Source organism: Dipodomys merriami, unplaced genomic scaffold (genome assembly GCF_024711535.1).
Source record: "Dipodomys merriami isolate MVZ:Mamm:240054 unplaced genomic scaffold, mDipMer1.0.p SCAF_1033, whole genome shotgun sequence".
Taxonomy (NCBI): domain Eukaryota; kingdom Metazoa; phylum Chordata; class Mammalia; order Rodentia; family Heteromyidae; genus Dipodomys; species Dipodomys merriami.
The window spans coordinates 45,269-56,585 of NW_027202309.1; positions in this window are offsets into that span (position 1 = coordinate 45,269).

Here is an 11,317-nt window from a genome sequence, read left to right on the forward strand (position 1 = left end):
ACAGCAGGACACTGTTGGGACACAACGGGGACACAGCGGGACACAGAGAGGACAGAGCGGGACACAACGGGAACACAGTGAGGACACAGCTAGACACAGCGGGACACAGCGGGGGACAAAGCGGGACACAGCAGGGGACACAACGGGACAGAGCAGGACACAGCAGGGACACAGAGGGGACACAGCGGGACACAGCGGGACACAGGGGGGACACAGCACAGACACAGCGGGACACAGCGAGGACACATCGGGACACAGCAGGGGACAAAGCGGGGACACAGCGGGACACAGAGGGACACAGCGGGGGACACAGTGGGGGACAGAGCGGGGGACACAGTGGGACCCAGTGGGGGACACAGCCAGGAAAAAGCGGAACCCAGCGGGACACAGCGGGGTACACAGCTGGGGACAAAATGGGACACAGAGGGGGACACAGCGGGACAAAGCGGGAAACAGCAGGGTCAAAGCGGGAATCACAGCGGGGGATAGAGCGGGACACAGCAGGGGACACAGGGAGGATACAGCGGGACAGAGCGGGGACACAGCGGGGACTCAGCGGGGGACAAAGCGGAGATAGAACGGGGACACAGGGGGACACAGTGGGGCCACAGCGGGACACAACAGGACAGAGCGGGGACACAGTGGGACACAGAGGGGACACAGCACGACACAGCGGGAACACAGCAGGACACAGTGGGGGACACAGCGGGACACAGCGGGACACAGCAGGGACAAAGCGGGAATCACAGCGGGGGATAGAGCGGGACACAGCCGGGGACACAGGGAGGACACAGCGGTGGACACATCGGGGGACAAAGCAGGACACCACGGGACATAGCGGAACACAGCGGGACACAGTGGGGAAACTGCGGCGTCACAGCGGGACACAGCGGCGGACACAGCGGGACACAGCGGGACTCAGCGGGGAACACAGCGGAACAGAGCGGGGGACAGAGCGGGGGACAGAGCGGGACAAAACGGGGACTTAGCTGGACACATCGGGGGACACAGCCTGACACAACGGGGTCACAGCGGGGACACAGCGGGACACTGCGTGACACATCGGGGACACAGCGGAACACAGCGGGACACAGCGGGGGACACAGAGCTACACAGCGGGGACATAGAGGCGGACCCAGCGAGGACACAACGGGACACAGCGGGACACAGCGGGACACAGTGGGGTACATAGCGGGGAAGAGCAGGGACACACCGGGGGACAGCGCGGACACAGCAGGACACAGCGGGGACAGAGCAGGACACAGTGGGGGACACAGCGGATACACAGCGGGACACAGCGGTGACACAGCGGGACACAGCGAGAGACACAGTGGGTACACAGCGGGACACAGAGGGACAGAGCGGGGACACAGCAGGACACAGCGGGGCACACAGCGGGACATAGCGGGACACAGCGGGACACAGCAGGGGACACAGCTGGGGACACAGCGGGACACAGCGAGAGACACAGTGGGTACACAGCGGGACACAGCGGGGACACAGCAGGACACAGCGGGGCACACAGCGGGACATAGCGGGACACAGTGAGACACAGCAGGGGACACAGCTGGGGACACAGCGGGACACAGTGGGGGATACAGCGAGGACACAGAGGGACACAACGGGACACCGAGGGGGACACAGCGGGACACAGCGGGACACAGCAGGACACAGCAGGGACAAAGCGGGAATCACAGCGGGGGATAGAGCGGGACACAGCGGGGGACACAGGGATGACACAGCGGGACAGAGCAGGGACACAGCGAAGACTCAGCGGGCGACAAAGCGGGGACAGAACGGGGACACAGGGGGACACAGTGGGGACACAGCGGGACAAATCGGGACACAGCGTGACACAACAGGACAGAGCGGGGACAGAGTGGGACACAGCGGGGACACAGCACGACAGCGGGGAAACAGTGGGACACAGTGTGGGACACAGCGGGACACAGCGGGGACAAAGCGGGAATCACAGGGGGGATGGAGCGGGACACAGCGGGGGACACAGGGAGGACACAGCGGGGGACACAGCGGGGGACACAGCGAAGACACAGCGGGACACAGTGGGACACAGCAGGGGACAAAGCGGGAGATACCGGGGGACACAGTAGGGGACACAGGGGGGACACAGCAAGGACACAGCGGGACACAGCTGGGACACAGCGGGACACAGCGTGGACACAGAGGGACACAGCGGGACACAGCGGGGCACAGCGGAGAAACAGCGGAACACAGCGGGGACATAGCGGGGGACACAGTGGGGACACAGCGGGACACAGCGGGGGACACAGCGAGGACACAGCGTGATACAGCAGGACACAGCGGGGGACACAGATGGGGACACATCGGGGACACAGCGGGACAAAGAGGGGACACAGCGGGGCACAGCGGGGACACACCCGGTCACAGCGGGAAACAGCAGGACACAACGGGGTCACAGTGGGACACAGAGGGGGACACAGCGGGACACAGCAGGACACAGAGGGGCAAAGCAGGAGACACAGCGGGACACAGCGGGACACAGCAGGGACAGTACGCTACACAACGGTGTACACCGCTGGGGACACAACGGGACACAGAGTGGGACACAGCGGGACACAGTGGGACACAGCGGGGACAAAGCGGGGAACACAGCGGGGGACAGAGCGGGACAAAGCGGGGGACACAGGGAGGATACAGCGGGACACAGCGGGGACACAGCGGGGACACAGCGGGGACTCAGCGGGGGACATAGCGGGGGACAAAGCAGGACACCAATGGACACAGCGGAACACAGTGGAACACAGTGGGGACAATGCGGGGACACAGTGGGACACAGCGGGACTCATCGGTGAACACAACGGAACACAGCGGGGGACAGAGCGGGGGACACAGCGTGACACAGCGGGGACTCAGCTGGACACAGCTTGGTATACAGCGTGACACAGCGGGGACACAGCGGGGACACAGCGGGGGACACAGCGGGACACATCGGGGACACAGCGGGACACAGCGGGGGACAGAGCGCTACACAGCGGGAAACACAGCGAGGACACAGCAGGACACAGCGGGGTACACAGCTGGGGACACAAAGGGAAACAGCGGGGACACAGCAGGACACTGCGTGACACATCGTGGACACAGTGGGACACAGCGGGACACAGCGTAGACACAGCGGGGAGACAGCGGGGACACAGCAGGGGACACAGTGAGGACACATCGGGACAGAGCGGGACACAGGGAGGACACATCGGGTCACAGCGGGGGAGAAAGCGGGGACATAGAAGGAAACAGAGGGACACAGTGGGGGACACAGCGGGGGACACAGCAGGGGACACAGTGGGTCCCAGCGGGGGACACAGCGAGGACAAAGCGGTACCCAGCGGGACAAAGCGTCGATACAGCGGGGACACAACGGGACACAGCGGGGAACACAGCTGGGGACACAACGGGACACAGAGGGGTACACAGCGGGACACAGCGGGACACAGCGGGAAACAGCAGGGACAAAGCGGGAATCACAGCGGGGGTTTGAGTGGGGCACAGCGGGGGACTCAGGGAGGACACAGCGGGACAGAGCGGGGACACATCGGGGACTCAGCCGGGGACAAAGCGGGGACAGAACGGGGACACAGGGGGACACAGTGGGGAAAGAGACGGACAAATCGGGGACACAGCGGGACACAACAGGACAGAGCGGGGACACAGTGGGGGACACAGGGAGGACCCAGCAGAACACAGCGAGGACAGAGCAGGGACTCAGTGGGGGACATAGCGGGGGACAAATCAGGACACCACGGGACACAGCGGAACACAGCGGAACACAGTGGGGACACGGCGGGGACACAGCGGGACACAGCGGGACTCAGCTGGACACAGCAGGGTATACAGCCTGACACAGTGGGGACACAGCGGGGACACAGCGGGACACTGTGTGACACATTGGGGACACAGCCGAAAACAGCGCGACAAAGCGGGGGACACAGCGCTACACAGCGGGAAACACAGTGAACACACAGCGGGACACAGCGGGGGAAACAGCAGGGACAGAGCGGTGACACAGCGTGACACAGCGGGGACAGAGGGGGACAGAGCGAGGACACAGCGGGACACAGCGGGACACAGCGTGACACAGCGGGGACACAGCGGGTCACAGATGGACACAGCAGGGACACAGCATGGACACAGCGTGACACAGTGGGACACAGCAGGGACACAGCGGGACACAGCGAGGGACACAGCGTGGGACACAGCGGGGACACAGCGGGGGACACAGAAGGGGACACAGGGGGGAAACACCAGGGCTACATCGGGACACAGCGGGGACACAGTGGGACACAGCGGGACACAGCGGGACACAGCGGGACACAGCTAGGACACAGCGGGACACAGCGGGACACAGCGGGGACACAGTGGGACACAGCGAGAGACACAGCGGGGACACAGCGGGGAGCACAGCGGGACGCAGCGGGGGACATAGCGGGGACACAGCTGGGACACAGAGGGACACAGCGGGGTCACAGCGGGACACAGCGGGGACACAGCGGGACACAGCGGTGTACAGAGCTGGGGACACAACGGGACACAGAGTGGGACAGAGCGGGACACAGCTGCACACAGCGGGACACAGTGGGGACAAAGCGGGAGTCACAATGGGGGACAGAGCGGGACACAGCGGGGGACAAAGCAAGACACCCCAGGACACAGCGAAACACAGCGGAACACAGTGGGGACACTGCGGGGACACAGCGGGACACAAGGGGATTCATCGGTGAACACAATGGAACACAGAGGGGGACACAGTGGGGGACACAGCGGGACACAGCGGGGACTCAGCTGGACACAGCGGGGTATACAGCGTGACAGAGCGGGGACACAGCGGAGACACAGCAGGGACACAGCGGGGGACACAGTGGGGGACACAGCAAGGACACACCTGGAAACAGCGGGACACAGCGGGACACAGCGGGGACACAGCGGGGACACAGCGGGACACACAGCTTAGGACACAGCGAGGACACAGCAGGACACAGCGGGAAACAGCGGGGGACACAGCGCTACACAGCGGGGAACACAGCGAGGACACAGCGGGACACAGCGGGGGACACAGCTAGAACACAGCGGGACACAGTGGGACACCGAGGGGACACAGCGGGGGACACAGCGGGACACAGCGGGGGAAACAGCGAGGACACAGCGGGACACAGCGGGACACAGCGAGGGACACAGCGAGACACAGCCGGACACAGAGGGGACACAGCGGGACACAGCGGGGCACAGCGGGACACAGCGGGACACAGCAGGGACAGAGCGGGACACAGTGGGACACAGCGGGGACCCAGCAGGACACAGCGGGGACACAGCGGGACACAGTGTGCGTCACAGTGTGACACAGCGGGACACAGCGGGGGACACAGCAGGACACAACGCGACACAGCGGGGACACAGCTGGGACACAGCGGGGAGCACAGCAGGACACAGTGGGGGACATAGCGCGGACACAGCTGGGACACAGCGGGACACAGCGGAGTCACAGCGGGACACACGTGAGACACAACGGGGACACAGCGGGACACAGCGGGACACAGCGATGACACAGCGGACAGAGCAGGGACACAGCGGGACACAGCGGAGCACACAGTGGGACATAGCGGGACACAGCGGGACAAGCAGGGTACACCGCTGGGGACACAGTGGGACACAATGAGGGATACAGCGAGGACACAGAGGGACACAACGGGACACCGAGGGGGACACAGCGGGACACAGCAGGGACAAAGCGGGAATCACAGAAGGGGATAGAGCGGGACACAGCGGGGGACACAGGAAGGACACAGCGGGGATACAGTGGGACACAGAGAGAGACATAGCGGGGACACATTTGGGACACAGCGTGGGACACAGTGGGACACAGCGGGACACAGCTGGACAGAGCGGGGACACAGCGGGGGACACAGCACTACACAGGGGGAACACAGCGGGGGAAACAGCGGGACACAGTGGGACACAGCGGGGGACACTGAGGGACAGAGCGGGGGACACATCGGGGGACACAGGGAGGACACAGTGGGACACAGCAGGGACAAAGCGGAACACAGCAGCGACAAACGGCGGACACAGCGGGGGACAAAGCGGGGGACATCCGCGGACACAGCGTAGACACAGCGGGACACAGCGAGGACACAGAGGGGACTCAGCAGGGGACACAGCTGGGGACAAAGCTGGACACCACGGGACACAGCGGGAAACAGGGGGACACAGCAGTGACACTGCGGGGACACAGCGGGACAAATCAGGGGACACAGCGGGACGCAGCGGGACACAGCGGGGTCACAGCGGGTCACAGCGGGACACAGTGGGGGACACAGCGGGACATAGCAGGACACAGCCGGACAATGCATGGGACACAGCGGAACACAGCGGGACACAGCGGGACACAGCGGTGACACAGCAGGACTCAGCGGTTTACACAGCTGGGGACACAACAGGACACAGAGTGGGACACAGCGGGACACAGCGGGACACAGCGGGACACAGCGGGACACAGTGGGGACAAAGCGGGAGACACAGTGGGGGACAGAGCGGGACACAGCGAGGGACACAGGGAGGACCCAGCGGGACAGAGCGGGGACACAGCGGGGACTCAGCCGGGGACAGAGCAGAGGAAAAAGCAGGACACCACGGGACACAGCAGAACACAGCGGAACACAGTAGGGACACTGCGGGGACACAGCGGGGGACACAGCGGGACTCATCGGTGAACAAAACAGAACACAGAGGGGGGACACAGCGGGGACTCAGCTGGACACAGCAGGGTATACAGCGTGACAGAGCGGGGACACAGCAGGGACACACCGGGACACTGTGTGACACATCGGGGACACAGCGGGACACAGCGAGAGACACAGCGGGGACACAGCGGGGAACACAGCGGGACACAGCGGGACACAGCGGGACACAGCGGGACACAGCTGGGGACACAGGGAGGACCCAGCAGGACAAAGAGGGGACACAGCGGGGACTCAGCCTGGGACATAGCGGGGGACAAAGCAGGACACAGCGTGGGACACAGCGGAACACAGCGGAACACAGTGGAAACAGTGCGGGGACAAAGAGGGGACACAGCAGGACACAATGAGGGATACAGCGAGGACACAGAGGGACACAACGGGACACCGAGGGGGACACAGCGGGACACAGCGGGACACAGCGGGGGACACAGTGGGGACACAGTGGGACACTGTGGGGGACACAGCGAGGACACAGTGGGACACAGTGGGGACCCAGTGAGACACAGCGAGGGACACAGCGGGGACACAGCGGGACACAGCGGGACACAGCCAGGACACAGCGGGACACAGCGCGGGACAAAGCGAGGACACAGCGGACACAGCGGGACATAGCGGGGACACAGCGGGATACAGCAGGAGACGCAGCGTTGACACAATGGGACACAGCGCGGGACACAGCGGAACACAGCAGGGATACAGTGGGACACAGCGGGGACACAGCGGAGACACAGCGAGACACAGCGGGACACAGTGGGTTACATAGCGGGGAACAGCAGGGACACACCGGGGGACAGCGGGGACACAGCAGGACACAGCGGGGACAGAACGGGACAAGCGGGGGACACAGCGGAGACTCAGCGGGGACACAGCGGGACACAGCGGTGACAAAGGGGACACAGCAAGAGACACAGCGGGTACACAGCGGGGAACACAGCTGGACACAGTGGGACAGAGCGGGGACACAGCGGAGCACACAGCGGGACATAGCGGGACAGAGCGGGACAAGCAGGGTACACAGCTGTGGACACAGCAGGACACAATGAGGGATACAGCGAGGACACAGAGGGACACAACGGGACACCAAAGGAGACACAGCGGGACACAGCGGGACACAGCAGGGACAAAGCGGGAATCACAGCGGGGGATAGAGCAGGACACAGCGGGGGACACAGGGAGCACACAGGGTGACACAGCGGGGACTCAGGACACAGCGTGGGACACAGCGGGCACAGAGCGGGGACACAGCAAGACACAGCGGGACACAACGGGACACAGTGGCACAGAGCGGGGACACAGCAGGACACAGCAGGGACACAACGGGACACAGGTGGGGACACAGCGGGACACAGCGGGACACAGCAGGGACAAAGCGGGAATCACAGCGGGGGATAGAGCGGGACACAGCGGGGGAAACAGGGAGGACACAGAGGGACACAGGGGGACACAGCGGGGACTCAGCGGGGGACACAGCGGGGGAAAAAGCAGGACACCACGGGACACAGCGCAACACAGCGGGACACAGTGGGGAAACTGCGGGGACACAGCTGGACACAGCCGAGGACACAGCGGGACACCGCGGGACTCAACGGGGAACACAACGGAACACAGCAGGGGACAGAGCGGGGGACACAGCGGGACACAGCGGGGACTCAGCTGGAAACAGCGGGGGACACAGCGTAACACAGCGGGGACACAGCGGGGACACAGCGGGACACTGCGTGACACATCGGGGACACAGCGGGACACAGCGGGAAACAGCGGGGGACACAGCGAGGGACACAGCAAGGACACAGCTGGAAACAGCGGGACACAGCGGGACAAAGCGGAGACACAGCGGGGACACAGCGGGGGACACAGCGGCGGACTCAGCAAGGACAGAGCGGGACACAGCGGGACACAGCAGGAGACACAGCATTACACAGTGGGGAACAAAGGGGGGGAAATAGCGAAGACACAGCGAGAGACAGCGGGACACAGCGGGGGACACAGCGCGGGACACAGCGGGACACAGCGGAACACAGCGGGAGACAAAGCGGGGGACAGCCGCGGACACAGCGAAGACACAGCGGGACACAGCGAGGACACAGAGGGGACTCAGCGGGGGACACAGCGGGGGACAAAGCTGGACACCACGGGACACAGCGGGAAACAGGGGGACACAGCAGTGACACTGCGGGGACACAGCGGGAAAAAGCAGGGGACACAGCGGGACCAAGCCGGACACATCGGGGGACAGGGGGACACAGCGGGGGACACAGCACTACACAGCGGGGAACACAGTGGGGGAAACAGTGAGGACACAGCAGAACACAGCGGGACACAGCGGGGGACACAGAGGGACACAGCTGGGGACAAAGCAGGGGACAGCCGCGGACACAGCAAAGACACAGGGGGACACAGCGAGGACACAGAGGGGACTCAGCGGGGGACACAGCGGGGGACAAAGCCAGACACCACGGGATACAGCGGGAAACAGGGGGACACAGCAGAGACACTGTGGGGACACAGTGGGACAAAGCAGGGGACACGGCGGGACACAGCGGGACACAGCGGGGTCACAGCAGGACACAGTGGGACACAGTGAGGGGGACAGAGCGGGGACACAACTGTGACACAGCGTGGGACACAGTGGGACACAGCCGGACACAGCGGGGACACAGTGGGACACAGCGAGGGGGACAGAGCGGGAACACAGCTGGGACACAGCGTGGGACACGGTGGGACACAGCCGGACACAGCGGGTACACAGCGGGACATAGCGGTGTACACAGCAGGGGACAAAACGGGACACAGAGTGGGACACAGCGGGACACAGCGGGCCACAGCGGGACACAGCGGGACACAGAGGGACAAAGCGGGGACACAGCAGGGATACAGCGGGACACAGCCGGACACAGCGCCGACACAGTGGGACACAGGGAGAGACACAGCGGGGACACAGCGGGGAGCACAGCGGGACATAGCGGGACACAGCGGGACATAGCGGGGTACAAAGCGGGGGACACATCCGGACACAGAGTGGGAAACAACGGGGGTCACAGCTGGAGACAACGGGGACACAGAGGGGACACAGCGGGACACAGTGGGACACAGCGGGGGACAGAGCGGGACACAGCGTGGGACACAGCGGGACACAGCAGGGACAATGCGGGAATCACAGCGGAGTATAGAGCAGGACACAGCGGGGGACACAGGGAGGACACAGCGGGACACAGCGGGGACACAGCGGGGACTCAGGACACAGCAGGACACAGCGGGGACACAACGGGACACAGCGGGGACAAAGTGGGAATCACAGCGGGGGATAGAGCGGGACACAGCGGGGGAAACAGGGAGGACACAGAGGGACAGAGGGGGGACACAGCGGGGACTCAGCGGAGGACAAAGAGGGGACACAGCGGGACACAATGAGGGATACAGCGAGGACACCGAGGGACACAACGGGACACCGAGGGGAACACAGCAGGACACAGCTGGACACAGCAGGGGACAGAGCGGGGAACAGAGCGGGGACACAGCGGGACACAGCGGGGGACACAGTGGGGACACACTGGGTCACTGCGTGGGAAACAGCGAGGACACAGTGGGACACAGCGGAGACCCAGTGGGACACAGCGGGGGACACAGCGGGACACAGCGGGACACAGCAGGGACACAGGGAGGACCCAGCGGGACAAAGTGGGGACACAGCGGGGACTCAGCCTGGGACATAGCGGGGGACAAAGCAGGACACAGCATGGGACACAGGGGAACACAGCGGAACACAGTGGGGACACTGCGGGGACAAAGAGGGGACACAGCGGGACACAATGAGGGATACAGCGAGGACACAGAGGGACACAACGGGACACCGAGGGGGACACAGCGGGACACAGCGGGACACAGCGGGGGACACAGTGGGGACACACTGGGACATTGCGGGGGACACAGCGAGGACACAGTGGGACACAGCGGAGACCCAGTGGGACACAGCGGGGGACACAGCGGGGACACAGCGGGACACAGCGGGACACAGCTGGGGACACAGCCAGGACACAGCGGGACAAAGCGGGGGACAAAGCGAGGACACAGCGGACTCAGCGGGACACAGCGGGGACACAGCTGGACACAGCGGGATACAGCAGGAGACGCAGCGTGGACCCAATGGGACACAGCGCGGGACACAGAAGGACACAGCAGGGACACAGTGGGACACAGTGGGACACAGCGGAGACACAGCGGGACACAGTGGGGTACATAGCGGGGAACAGCAGGGACACACCGGGGGACAGCGGGGACACAGCAGGACACAGCGGGGAGAGAGCGGGACAAGCGAGGGACACAGCGGAGACACAGCGGGGACACAGTGGGACACAGCGGGACACAGCGGTGACACAGGGGGACACAGCGAGAGACACAGCGGGTACACAGCGGGGAACACAACTGGACACAGCGGGACAGAGCGGGGATACAGCGGGACACAGCGGAGCACACAGCGGGACATAGCGGGACAAAGCGGGACAAGCAAGGTACACAGCTGGGGACACAGCGGGACACAATGAGGGATA